This window comes from Pteropus medius, unplaced genomic scaffold (genome assembly GCF_902729225.1).
Source record: "Pteropus medius unplaced genomic scaffold, Ma_sr-lr_union100, whole genome shotgun sequence".
NCBI classification, from domain to species: Eukaryota; Metazoa; Chordata; class Mammalia; order Chiroptera; family Pteropodidae; genus Pteropus; species Pteropus medius.
Window position 1 is genome coordinate 7942082 of NW_024348304.1, and position 14468 is coordinate 7956549.

The window sequence follows — 14468 nt, forward strand, 5'->3', positions numbered from 1 at the left end:
CAGTATCGCCAAGAAACTTTGAGACAAGCAAATTTTCAACCTTTAAACAAAATGTACTGAATGAGAAACACCAGAGTGGGTCCCAGAAATCTGTGTTTTAGCAAGTCCCTGATGATTCCAATGCGTGTAATGCAACCACCATAACTCGGTCTCTCAAACACACAACACTACTTTATATTGGATCTTTGCTATTTTGTATAAGAGATGTTTATGTTAGATGTCTGTACTTGAGATAAATGAAATTATTAGAGTACTAACTGAGTCTGATTGGACTCTGTAAACAAACAAATGACAAAAAACACTGCCAGGGGGACTTAAACAACAGACATTTATTTTTCACAGTTATGGAGGCCGATAAGCTTAAGATCAATTCAGATCTTGGTGAGAGCCCTTACTCTGGCTTGAAGATAGCCACCATCCTGCTGTGTTCTCACATGACCACTTTTTGTGCATGCAGAGAGAGAGAGAGAGCTCTGAGGTTTCTTTCTTGTTTTCTAAGGGCGCCAAACCCATCATGAGGATATCACCCTCATGATTTCATTAAAAACCCAATTTCCTCCTAAAAGCCAACCTCCAAATACTATCACATTGGGGGGTAGGGTTTCAACATATGAACTTTGGGGGGAACAAAAACATTCCATCCATTATAAGTACCTAATTTTGTTGTGGAATTCAACAATGTGATTGTCCCTCAGTTAGGAGGCTTAAATATATCCTTACTGCAAGACTTCAGGAGATCTTCCTTTAATGAAATGGAAAACAAGTATCTGCCTTGAAATTATTATGTAGATGCCACATTAATTAGATGGTAATAAAAAAACATAAAGTGATTGAAGGAATACATCTGATTTTTACTATAGCTGAATGAATAAAATTTTTATTTGTATCCAAAATTACTCTAATTTTCTGGATATGGAATTAGTATATGGTCGTTTAAAATCTGTATACATTTTTCTCATGGTACTATTTTTTTTTAGCGAAGAAAATACTCGTGTTGTCCATTGTTTTAAAAACATAATTGATCATTGTATTGGTAAACTATAGAATCTTTTGAATCCTGAAACCTTCAAAAGCATAGAATGATTTTCAATGGAAAGATTCGAGATTATAGAAAAATGCATGTGGATAACACATATCCTCAGAGGATTATGTGCTTAATACATATATCAGTTTCCCAGGACTCTGTAACAAATTACCACTGTTTGGTTGGTTTAAAGCAACAGAAGTTTATTCTCTGATAGTTCTGGAAGCTGGAAGTACAAAATCAAGGTGTCAGCAGCCACATTCTCTCCAAAAGATCTAGGAGAGAGTCCTTCCTTGCTTCTTCAAGCTCCTAGTGGCTCTGAGAATTTCTTAGCTTTAGGACTCTCTGCCCCTACCTTCCCATGGCTTTCTTTCCTATGTGTCTCTGTGTGTCTGTCCTCTTCTCTTGTTATAAAGGCACCGGTCATCTGATTTAAGGCCCACTCTAAATTTAGGATGATTTCATCTCGAAATCCTTAAAAAAATTACATCGTCAAAGATGCTGTTTCCAAATTAAGTCACATTCTAAGATACCAGGTGGACAAGCATCATTGTAGAACACTACTCAGTCCAATACGATGGGCAAAAAGCTGGAGATTAGATTTTAAAAGTTTGTAGTTATTAATTACATGCCTTTTTGTAACAATTGCTTAAAGAATATAGAGAAGTACTGTTCATGCTATTCGAGTTTAATTCATGTAAATCATTGAAATTCCAGCCTTTAATCAAGAAATCGCTTCTGTAAAGTAAATATCATTTTTAATTCCAGCTAATTTGATCCAGTGTTATTGCAGCTCATTTTTGTAACTCTTAACATGGTTGGCCACAAAATATAGTTTAAATTTTAAGAAATATTTATTTATTTTTTAGCATGAAGGATATAGACATCATGAAGCAAATTTCAAGGAGAAAATATTTGTTGTATTATTCTATATTTTCAAAATCCTTGCAAGCATATTTATAAATTTTGAAATTACCTTTATTTTTTTTTCACCTATAATAATCTAAAGACTGCCATTGCTGTGGACCATGATGTAACTTATAATTAGTGGTTTAAGAATTCACTTTATATTCACAATGAAAATTTAAACGGCAAATATGTCTGACAATTTCAAATAGGCATATTTATGTGGCAATAAGCTACAGATAATATAAATAAGTTATGTATGATTTACACCAATGATGATGATTTTCACCAATGAGAATTCGTTTACTCAATAAATATTTTTGAACCACACTCAGGCATCATGCAAATGACAGGCATATAACTCTAAACAGAGGAAGATATCATAGAATCAACATGCTAATACAGGAGTCACAAAATAAAATCTCTCTAGAAGAAAACGTTTAGTGAGGGCATAAGAAAGGCAGTGATATCAAAGTTTGAAAATGGGCGATTATAAGCCCCACCTAATGACATTAAAATGCAAAATATTTTTTGAAATTTATTTATTTTTTATGGTGACATTGGTTAATGAAATCCAATGTTTCTTTTCATTTATTTATTTAATTTATTTTTTGAAATGTAGAATATTTTAAATAAATTAGGGACCGTAAAGTTAAGTCTTCCCACGTCCGTCTATCTGAGACACCAGAGTGCTTACAAATTAAAGTAAGTTAGTAAAACCAGCAACCCCAATGTAGAATGGTAAATGTTATATTAGGAATAAATTTGGGAGTCAGAAAAGACTTTCCTAAAGCAATGGCATCTAAGTTTAGGGTTAAAAGTTGCAGCTGGGGCTTGACAGAGAGAGGGCAGGGAGCATGGGATCAGAGAGAACAGCAGCATGGGAAATCACCGAGAGCCACGGTCAGTTAACTGTATTATTGGGTCTGGGAAGAGTAATGCTGAACGTTGAAGCTGGGAAGGTAAGTAAACAGGGCCAGCATCTTGAAAAGCCCAGTAAGCCATGAAGAGTCTCATGCTGGGAACAGTGGGGAGTCAACAGTACAGTTTACTAGAAATGTGACATGATCCGGTTTGTACTTTAAAGAGGACATTTTGACTACAGTGTGGAAAATAGCTTTGATTTGCAAATACGATTGGAGAGAGACGTGCACTGGAGGCTGCGAGAGCCCTTCACGCCAGAGCCGCTGGTGGCATGAACTGAAGTACATCAGCAGAAGGGGAAAGGAATGGACCAGTGTGAATCATACGTAAAAGACAGACCTGACACAATCTGGTGATGGATTCGATGTGGGAGAAAAGAAAAAAGGAGAAAGCAGCGGTTTGACAATACCTAGTTTCCTGGCTTGAATAGATAGATGGGTAGAAAGCAGTGCCACTTTCTTTTAAAAAGTGAGAAGAGTTGAACATGCTAATCAAGATAACAATTTATCTCTGATTCTTCCCCATTCAATTTCTTTCATGGCATAATTCCACAGTTCTAAATTTATCTGGAGGATATAATATGATAGTTCTGACTCTATATAATATGCTGCTGAAGTCTCGGTAGCACATTTCTCACATTTTATTTTTCTGAAATTGGGACATCTTGTAATGGGTGCCAAAATAAATTTGCCCGGCACTTGGCAGAGGAGCACTGTGAGAAAACTACCAGGGGGCTATTCTGGCAGAGATTACACCTGTGTGCATTTACACTTTCTTTTCTTTAATGAGAGTAGTTAACAAGAACGCATACATAAACTGGAAGTCATTTTGGAATTACCAGAAATGCCTCCACAGAAGAGGAAGTGGCAGAAGATACATTCAAATTATTGCAGGAAATCTAGCTTCCATGGAAGTCATGGCTTCACAGAAATCACCAAGTATCACTCCCTGCAGAAGATGAGTCTTTGGAAAAAGGGAATAAAACTAGACATTTCTTAATCTAAGAACTGAAATGGTCAAGCAGCTTGACCTTTTATGCATATAAATGGGGAAGATTATGGGAGGAAGTTTATGGGTCTCTCGGATGGATGCTGCTGAAACTAGTCCTATTTGCTAGTAGCCAGAAAGGATAAAGATAGTAAGACTAAAGACAGAATACAATGGTGGCAAAATTAAAGACCTACGTCAGACCTCAGCACTGAGAGAAGCCTTCTTGACCCCTCTAATCTTGCGCGCACGCACACACACACACACACACACACACACACACACACACACACACTTTGCTCCCACACCCTAAACCACACCCTCACAAATGATATTACTTTATCTAGCTTCATAAGAATTATTACTAAAGATTATGTAAAAGCTATGCATTAAATTATTTTCTGCTATTCCATTAGGATGCTTACTGAATGAGGGTATAGCAGTGACTGAGCATTGTATTCCAAGTGCGTGAACAGAACCAGACATACACACATTAGGGGTTGAACGAAGATTTTGTTGCATGTGTGATTCATCAACGTGTTCTGTCAAAATTGTCCTTGAAGATAACTAGTGATTAAAGTCCTCAGAAAAAAAGTTATTGCAAAGAAATATGCTCCTAGAAAAATACTTATCTATTTATAGAAATAAATACTAGGAAGTGCTGAACAATCTTGGAAAGAATCAGCAATAGCCGCATGTATTCCACTAATGATAATATTAATCTCTGCTGTTGTCTTGTTTATTTTTGAAAAGGCATTTTAATATTTAGCTTTTCCATTTTAGTTCTAGCTTGGAAATTGCCTCTTCACACCACTGATGCTCTGACTTATTTATCAGTCTTTATATCTTTTCTTAGCAGGAAACTAAAAATGTTCCTGATGCTTAAAAATATCACTAGCTAATTTAAAGGATGGACTTATATAGAAAGCTGTCATTTTCATTTATAAGTAGTTCTTTACATTTCAATACTTTAACTTTAGTTTCTTGGAGATTCTTCCTTTCCCTCACTTGAAAAGGAGAAATTCTAAGGGTAAGTGGAACATTCATATACAAATCAATGTTATGATTATTTACTTAAAGAAAAACAAGAAATTGTCGATACATAATAACATATGAGGAGAAGAAACAGATAGTATTAAAATAATATCTGGTTTTATAAATTAGCCTGAGTTAGAAAAGCTCCATAAATTAGAGCTTTGTTGAAGTGGAAAGCTGGATGTGGAGGACTAAATTTTTGTGTAACTGGATTTAAATGAAAAAAAAAATTGTAAATTTTATCAATTTGGCCCCAAATTAAAAATAACTCTATTCTTTTAGACTCATGCCACATGAATCCACAATAAGTATTATTTAAATATGGACAGTGTAGTGTTAGGTGCTGTGGACGATTTTGAAAAGTAGTTAGATATATATCCAGCTTTCAAAAATCTTAGACTCAAGAGAAAGATGAAGAGTGGTATATAAAAGAGGAAGCACTCGATCGTCAGGGGTTCAGAGAGCAAAGATTATTCTACCTGGAGAGTTTAAGAAAGGTTTGATCGAGCAAACATTTGCTCTTGTCTGGGAAAGATGAGTATGATTTAGACCTTTGCCTGTGAAAATAGAATAGTCTAGATAGTGGGAACGATATGAAAACGAATCCACAACTGGGCAAACGTGGTTTGTATATGTAGACTGTGGGAATTTTATTTGATTAAGTTTGAGAATTGGTAAAGAAAACATAGGAAAGAAATACTGTATGCACCTAGATTATGTAAATTTTGAGGGTGAGTAGAATTTTATCTAGTTTGTGATAGAAAAACAGTGAATATTTTTGTCTATGAGGGCCTGGTATAATAATTATGGTATTTTAGGAATATATGTCTAATATATTAGTATTAGTAGGTACGGAACATGTAAACAGAAAGCTAATCAGGAAATAATTTTTAAGGAGCAGACAAAGAATCTTCTGAAGTAGAAACCTGCTAACTTATGATAAACTTAGAAATAAAGTTTAGATATCAGAATACTTAATGAAGAATAATGAAACTTGCCCCCCCGCAAAAAAAAGAAGTTAAAGCAAATTATAAGTAATCTGGAGTTATGACAATGCTTAAAACTTTTCATGAAATGGCTACATATTTATTAGTTTGTCCGTCTTGCAATTTGTTTGATGTTTTCTTCATGATTGAAATGCGGTTATTGACGATACATAAAACTAAGGAAATCCATATTAAATATGGACTTAATATAACATATCAATATTAGTTCATTAATTATAACAAATGTACCAGAATCAATGTAAGATATTAATAATCTGATTAAGTGCTGGGCATACAGGAATTCTCCATCCTGGATTTTTTCTGTAAATCTAAAGCTGTTCTAATGTAAAAAGTTTATTTAAAAGAATATTTGTTACTGTGTTTCAAAAATGAGATAAACATAAATGCTTTGCACAATGCATTGTATATAACATGCAATATAGGAGCTATTATTTATATAAATATCCTTATATTTATAAATATTAACAGAAATATTGAATAATAATTATTAATAAGTGAAATAATTCCACATTGGCCATGTCAGCCTCCACCTTTCTGATTTTAAAATATCGCCTGTGAAACGTGTGTCTCCTGCTGGGATCTGCAGTCAGCGAACACAGTTTAGTAAATTTATAATTTGTACTAGTCTTTAGATTGCTATTGTCAAAGTTAACAGTTTTAGTAAAAGTTCTGTCTTGATGACAGTCAATAAAAATGAGTTGTAATTGTATAAATGCATTAAATTTAATAATGCTTTAAATTTCTAGATTGTGAGATAAGCCTAATAGCTACATGCTGACAAATGGTTTGGATCGAGAAATTTAAAGTAATTATAGATAATGACACTCCTCGTGGATTTTCATGGGGTTCTATAATCACGGTGGCTCGGTTCCTCTAGTTCAGTGGAGAGACCTGAGTCTTCATAGAGAATCTTCTGCTTAACTGACAGAGATTTCAGGGCCCTATGCTGGAAATGCAAAGGATGATCTTGTGGTTTTATGGGCTCTGATAAACTAATAACCAGGGTTAAGTTCAGGCCACGCCTTGCAGAATTCTGTATAATCCGTCATTCTTTCTTCAAAGTCCTTTCCCTCTCCCCCACTGACTGTGCTCCAAAATCACAAATCTCATTGCTTGTCCTTCAAACACACCAAATCATCTCATGCTTCTCCTCGAGGCTTCTGACTCTCTTCCTTTTAAACATTCTTCCCCATTTCTGTCTCTCCCTCCTGTGTCAGGGCTTTGCTCAAAGGTCACTCTTTGTAAGGTTTCCTTTCCCACTCTATTTAAAATTGAAAGACCACCTCTGCGCCCAAGCCCCAGCACCCCCCATCCGCTTTCTCTGCCTGACTAACCTCTACCTGGCAGACATATAGTTTTCTAATTCTAGTTTACAGATCGTCTCCTCTCACTTAGATCAAAGAGGTTAAGCTTTTGCTTGTTTTGTTCTCCAGGTCATCTAGTACCCAGAATGTGCCCGGCACATACAAGATAGCAGTAAATATCTTCAGAATAAAAGAGTAACAACAAAAAAATAACAAATTCATTATTTAATGAAATTCTATAATATTTTTTGGTCTTACTTTTAAACATGATTCACTGTTTTGCCTGATTAGGAAATTATATTTTATGTAGTATGTAAAAGTAGATACAAAGTTCATATTATGTCATCGAAACTCCAAATCTTCATGGAATCATGGATTTTAGATATATAATATAATCAATACCGTCAAATACAAAGATCTTATGAAGACACATACTATCAGAATATTCTTATTGGCTTTTAAGAGTACCTTGTTGATGACTGAAAAAGATGGTTAAATATCTCTCTGTAATCTATTATTTATTTACTCTGGGTTATAGTTCATTACCTTCAGTCGAGGATTTTATAATAGACTATAAAGATTTCTCTGGCAACATGGTAGTAGGAGATTATATGATAAAATAAAATGCTATCATTTTTATCAATATGTCATACTTCCAGTAATGCACTAAAACCCTCACAAAAAAAAAAGCATTAATTTTGATGTATGGCATAGATGAGGACTAAATAATAAATATGGAAGCAAACAGCATGAATGATTGAGATCTACAGACGGATTCTAAATTAGTCAACAGTTAAGGGAAATATAGTATAAAGATAGTGTGATTAAATGGACAGACAGTAGTTGTCTGTCGAATAAACTAAAGCACATAAAAAGGCTTTAAGCATGCATGTCTCATGAAAAGGAAGACAGTCTCACTGGATACTTTTATGAATGTGTGCTGTTTACTCTCAGGAATGCATTTCATTTTGGCCACTACACATTACATAAACAATTACACAAGATGATGCTATTACTTTAGGGTTTCCTTTCTTTTTCTTTTCTTAACTTTTTCCTTTTTTTCTTTTTTTTTTCTTTTTTTGGCTACATTCTAGTTCCTTAACATATATTTATTGTCTTCACTCTAACTTTCAAACCAGTTAAAACCCAATCATTTGTGCAATTTGCCAGCAGGCAATTTCTCCCCGTATTTTATGCTTTGCTGATGGTATTTATCTTCATAATTAACATTTATTGTATTTTCATGTTTATAAAGATGGCACAAATGACTTAAAATGTTTTTAACAGGAGAAAAAATGATATAATAAAACCCAATCATTTTTATACTCCCAGATTTAGCTTTTGTGGACATTTTACATTTTCTTGAAATGCATTTTAATAACTACATATTTAATAATTGTGTGCCACAATTCTTAGCTATCCCTGTACTGTTTTAAATGCTGGTTTCATTTTTTGCCACTGAAAATAATGTTATGATTGAAATCCTTGGACATGGTCTAATTTGTGTACCTCATGAAACAGAGCCTGGAGGAAGGCACGGATGCAGGGACTTTACATCAGGAATTAGAGGGAAAGGGAGCAAGGGATGGGGAAGCTAGTTATTGAGGGGGTCATGGTTTCACAGCTCTGGACTGGCAGGGCTCAATCCCCCTGGGGAATGTGGAGGACCTGTGTGGAATACACCCCAGAATTGAATGAATCCATTTCGTCTCCCCATTTCCATCCCCCGCCCCTCTCACTGTCTGGCTGCTCTGGACCTGAGCTGAGCGAGCTGAGTGAGGTTTGGGAAGAGGCCTGGACAGCAGAGCAGAGGCCAGCGAGAGAGCCAGTGCAAGCTGCTGTCAGCCATCAGGCGTTGTCTGCAGTAGCTGTATGTAGGTGAATTGAAAGGAGGGTCCCGAAAAGCAGCCAGCAGAGCCACCTTTCCTAGTTGAGGCAGAGAGAACATGAGAAGCCCACAGTCTCCAATCCCTCAGCCTCCACCCGCCCCAGGCAACCTTAACATGGAGTAAAGGTGGCCACAGCCTGGCCTGACCTTCAGACCTTAATACGCCAGGTTCTAAATGTTCCCCCTGCTTAGCGTGTTAACATGGCATTATCTTTCATACCTTAAACAAACAGTCTTGGTCACTCTTTCCTATCAGCTATGACTGCATGTCTCTACAGCTAAAACTGTTGGAAAGCTGTCCCCTCCCCTGCCCTCACAGTCTCGAAGTCCTCTCCCATTTTCCTTTGAAAATATTACAATCAGACTTGGGCCACCAATCCACCAAAACCTCCATTGCCAAGCCCACCAGTTACTTCCTTGCTAAATTCAGTCTCCTACCTCGACTTTTTCGAGCCATTAGCAGCATTTGATACAATCCTGTCTCTTCTCTTCCCCTGAAAAATTTCTTCACTTAACTTAAAGGAGTTTTTCCAGTGTATCACTAGCCACTGTATCTCAGGGTTTTAGGGTGTTTTCTCCCCAATTCTCAAATTTTAGCTTCAGAGTAACTGAGGCCTCAGATGGTGGACCATGCATCTTTCCAACATATACTCCTCTTCATGGTCATCTCTTCCCATGTCCTGAATTTAAATACCATCTGCACGTCGATGATTCCTAAATTTATATTTTTAGCTGAACCTCTATGCTGACTTCAAAAATCCTGTATTTGGTTAACTACTCACATGAATATCTAATGTGTGTATGGAACTTGTCAAAAGCCACACTTCTGATTTCTCCCTCTTCAAACAAAGAATAAATCTCCTCTTCCCACTGCTTTCCACAGCATTCTCAATGTTTTCTCTATTGCTCCAATGTCTAAGTCATTTCCTTCACCTTTCTTTTCCCTGCACCCATAAATTCTGCTCTGTTATCTCAAGACTTATCATATCTAGACACATTGGTCCAAGTCATCTTCCTTCACTAAGATTGTTGCAAATCTCAGAAGTTGTCTTCCTTTTTTTTTTTTATCTGTCTTCCGATTTAGTCAATGAAAACAGTCACAGCTATCCAGAACAAAACATGAATCAGAACATGTCTCAGCTCAATGCTTTCCAATGGCAACTCACAAATAATACCAATAATAAGATATTACACACATTAAAAATAAAACATTAGCTTCAATTTAAATATAGAAATGAAGAATAATCTGACCCTATGTTCTTTAATATTTCATTATGAAATCATTATTGGGTGTCAAATATATTCATATCAAGGTTTTTGTATTTTTCATTTATTTATTTATATTCAACATCCTTTTAAGGGGTGACTTTGGCAACTGGAAGGTGAGAGGACTGAAAAATTATTTATACAGAAAGGAGACAAAAAGGTAATAATAAGCAGGAGGGTATGCAAATATTGACCTTATAAATTAATTTCTAAACAATTCTATTTCACTGTTGATTAATTTACTCATATCTCAATAAAATGTGCAAAGAATTGCTGGTTAGTTATTCTAGATGGCTTCTATTTTCAAATATTTTCTTTAGGACAATGTGATCATGTAGGTTATCCAAAACTGAACTTTAACCAGAATTTCATCAAATGCTAAATTGTCTCTACAGTGGCATAAAAACTATTCTCTCCAATATCAGCAAGTTGGCTGCTTAAGTCAAACTGGCCTTAGAACTTAGAAACTAATCAATGACAAGTGAAAATTAAAACATTCTAAATGATTTAGTATTTTATCTATGAGTAAAACTAACAGAAATTGGATTATTAGAATTGTTATTTTCATTAAGCTGAAGGTCCATTTATTTTCTAAAGGAAGATCTAGTGTGTTCCATATAACTCATCAAAGTTTAAACAGTATTATAATGCAAAAATATAACCCAAAGTATATCGAGTTTTGAATTACAATTCGAAGGATAATTATTTCAATATGTTTAGAAACTAATGTTAAGATAATGAGTACCAGAATTTTATCATTCACCAATCATATAATTAGATGAAAAAAAAAAATCTTTGTCTAATATCATGAATCTGTTTGCATAAATGAATTATTCATGAACTTAGAAAATATTAAATTTGGTAAAATTAAAATTAATAATGTTCTTTTCAAAACATATGTCCTCTATAATTATTAATTTATTAAAGTTAATAATACTGAATGCCATCATATTCTAATGTTCTAATTAAATTTCAATTCTATTCTACTTCAAAATACCAGACTACTAAAAGACTGCCAAATATTTTAATGTCTTTAATTTATTTTGCTAATTAAAAAAAATAAAATATTTCAATTTTCCCAAATGCTAAACTTCCAGCTTTTAGTTAGGTGATATACTATAACAAGTTCTTATTTTAAACAAATTTACAATTATCCTTTAAATCTTGCTTATAATTTTTTCAATCAAATTAATTCAGTTAAAAAGAGGCTTAAAATTAAAATGTATAAGCATATGCAGATTAAGAAGGAATTATAGTAAATAAGTAATTAGCAACTTTCTTCCTTTTAATCTAAGCAGTTTAAAAATAATCTTTTTTCTAGCATCCTATTACTACTCTTCTGATTAATCATATATTTAAAATATTTACTAGTTATGTAGTAAGTATATAAGTAACTCTCAGATACATCATCCTAGTTTCTCCTTTCACTTTAGATGTGAAATAAGCAGACCAGGCCTTATTTTGTTGCCATCATTTATGAGAAAAAGCACTAGATGCTGAAATATAATTTGCCAAATTCACTATTAAAGCCCTAAGGTGCCTAATGCTAGTAACTAATTCCTGTGTTGTTTTCTGAGTTTGAGTGCATAAAATATAAAAATAAATAGTTAATCAAACACCACACACTTGATCATAGTTTACAGATGTTCTCACTTTAACTACTTATAAAAATTAACTGTAATATTCTCTTTTTTGAAACTATTCATTATGATGGAGAATACCCGCACATACGTCTTAGTGTAAATGAAAATAAAAGCCTAGATTTGAAATTCCTTAGAATGAATAATTAGCTTTGGTGAGTTTTTCTTTGCTATTTATTTTATTACTTAATGAGACAGCTATGTTAATTTTAAATATATTTGGACACAAAAATGTAAAAACGCTTTTACTAGACATCTGTCCACTCTAGGCTTTAGAACACCTTCCACAATTTATCTTCAAAGATCATCTATTTTTTTTTCCAGGATTATATTAATAACAAGTGGTATAATTGAAATTTGAATCCAAATTGTTCTAACTTCAAAACTTTTACTTAAGTTACTAATTTATACCTAACAGGTTAACTATACTCCAAGCAACATATAAACTATAGTAATGTTGGCTATATTCACATTTTGAGTAGAAAGCAAATATTCAACATAAATGAACCTGGGACTAGAATTGAAATTTTCTTTTGAAAAGATTTTCTTCCAACAAATTGAAGATAAATGCTTTTCTTGCCACTTCAAGGGGAACTCCTTTTGCATTTTAAATGTATTTGGTACCCATAAATCTAGATTACCTTCTCGATTTTAAGGTCATATTTCATGAAATTTTAAACACGGAATGTATTTTTATTTGTCAAAATCTTATTCAGTTTTTTTCTTCTGTACAAATCCTCACTCACAAAAGTTACAGGCCAGTTCAAGATTCCTTTTTTTAAAAAAAAATTGCTAATCTCCACATAAGGATATCCACAAATATAAATTTACATGCAGTCTTGAAATAATTCAAGTCGAAGCTAAGAGTTGTCAGTAAGGTGAATGAAGTTTTTTTTTTTTTTTTCAAATGACAGTTCTCAAAGAATAATTTGCTTCAAGACTAATTTTAATTTTAAGTCGGACAAGCTCGAATGACTATGAGATTATGTTGCAAGAAAGTCCAACGCAGACATATTCTCTAATTCCATAGATCTTACTTCTAAGATAGTTATGAACTATATGATTTTTATCCATAAAGAGGTTTCTCTTATGTTTAGTACTAATTGTGCACTTATTATAAAAAAGAGCAGTGACAACAACTCAAGTTGAGATTTTTTATGGGCCACGTGAGGTGAAAGTTCAATTCCATTTTGCATTACCTTTTAATTTTGGTTGTCAAGCATGGACCAAATAATAATGATATGTTACTACTATTACTAGTAGCATTGATAATGAAGGTCCCATTTGTGTAATCTCAGTGATGCTGATGCAGAAATACAGTTAACCAAGATATAATGTTAAACTTTAATTTTTATACATATATATTTTAAATATAAATAATTTTTAAAAATCTTATATTTCTCCATAATTTTTAAAACATATATGCAAATATTAACATTGTATAAAACATACTTTCTACCTATTATTACTAAAGTTCTACTATTTTCTAATGTTGACAGTGTCAGAAACCGACATGCATTTATATCCTGATAGTTCCCCATATTTTTAATTTGTTTACTTGATGGAGTAAAAGATGTGAACTTCAAGTGAGAAGAATCTTCATACTGGAAACCAGTGACTTAAATTCCCAACAATTCATCAAAGTGATATTATATGGCTCAAAGTATTATTCAATTTAGATCTCCTAGGCAAAGAAAAATCCACTTTAAGGAAGAAGGTTGTTTACCTAAAGCCTTCTTTAATAAATCCAGATTTAAAAGATATCAGAAAAATCATTTAAAAAATGGAAATAATACAAGAAGATGAGTGATACATCCTTTCAATATCGTATAAGGGAAAAATTCATCTAAGGAGTCTTTGAGACAATGCAGTTAGCCCAACTCACTATTTCTTAGTGATTAAAGTTTGCAGACCTATTACATGGTTGCTTGTACATTTTATGCAGTAGTGGCACAGATTATTTATTTTCATTGGGACATATAACCCCAAAAGTTCATGGCCCTATTAGATATTAACCACTTGTAGCTATTCCAGAAATCCCAACATGTAAAAAACTTTGTTAACCAGTTGTAAAACTCTCACTACTTCTCTCTTTACACTACCTAAAATTCATGATTTTACTCTTTTATATTACACTTCAGCAAAGGATATACAAAGGAACATACACAAAATAAATTGTAATATGAGATCAGATGGTGTCAGGGTTGTAGAAATATACAGAATGACAATTTTAGGACAACAAGAGTAAAGTCTTTGAAAATACTTTGCAAAACAAAAAGACTTTTGGACGAATAAGTGTACGTAGGCAAAGATGGTTAAGAAATAGATGATTCAGTTATTTGTTGCTGAAGCATCAGTGTAGCTTACTGTATATATATAACTCCTTATGTTACCTTTCTTCTGACTTTAAAAAGAACTGTATCCCAACTATATCAGACCCATTACTCCCTTTAAAAAACAAGAAATATACTTTGTTTTTATAACAAT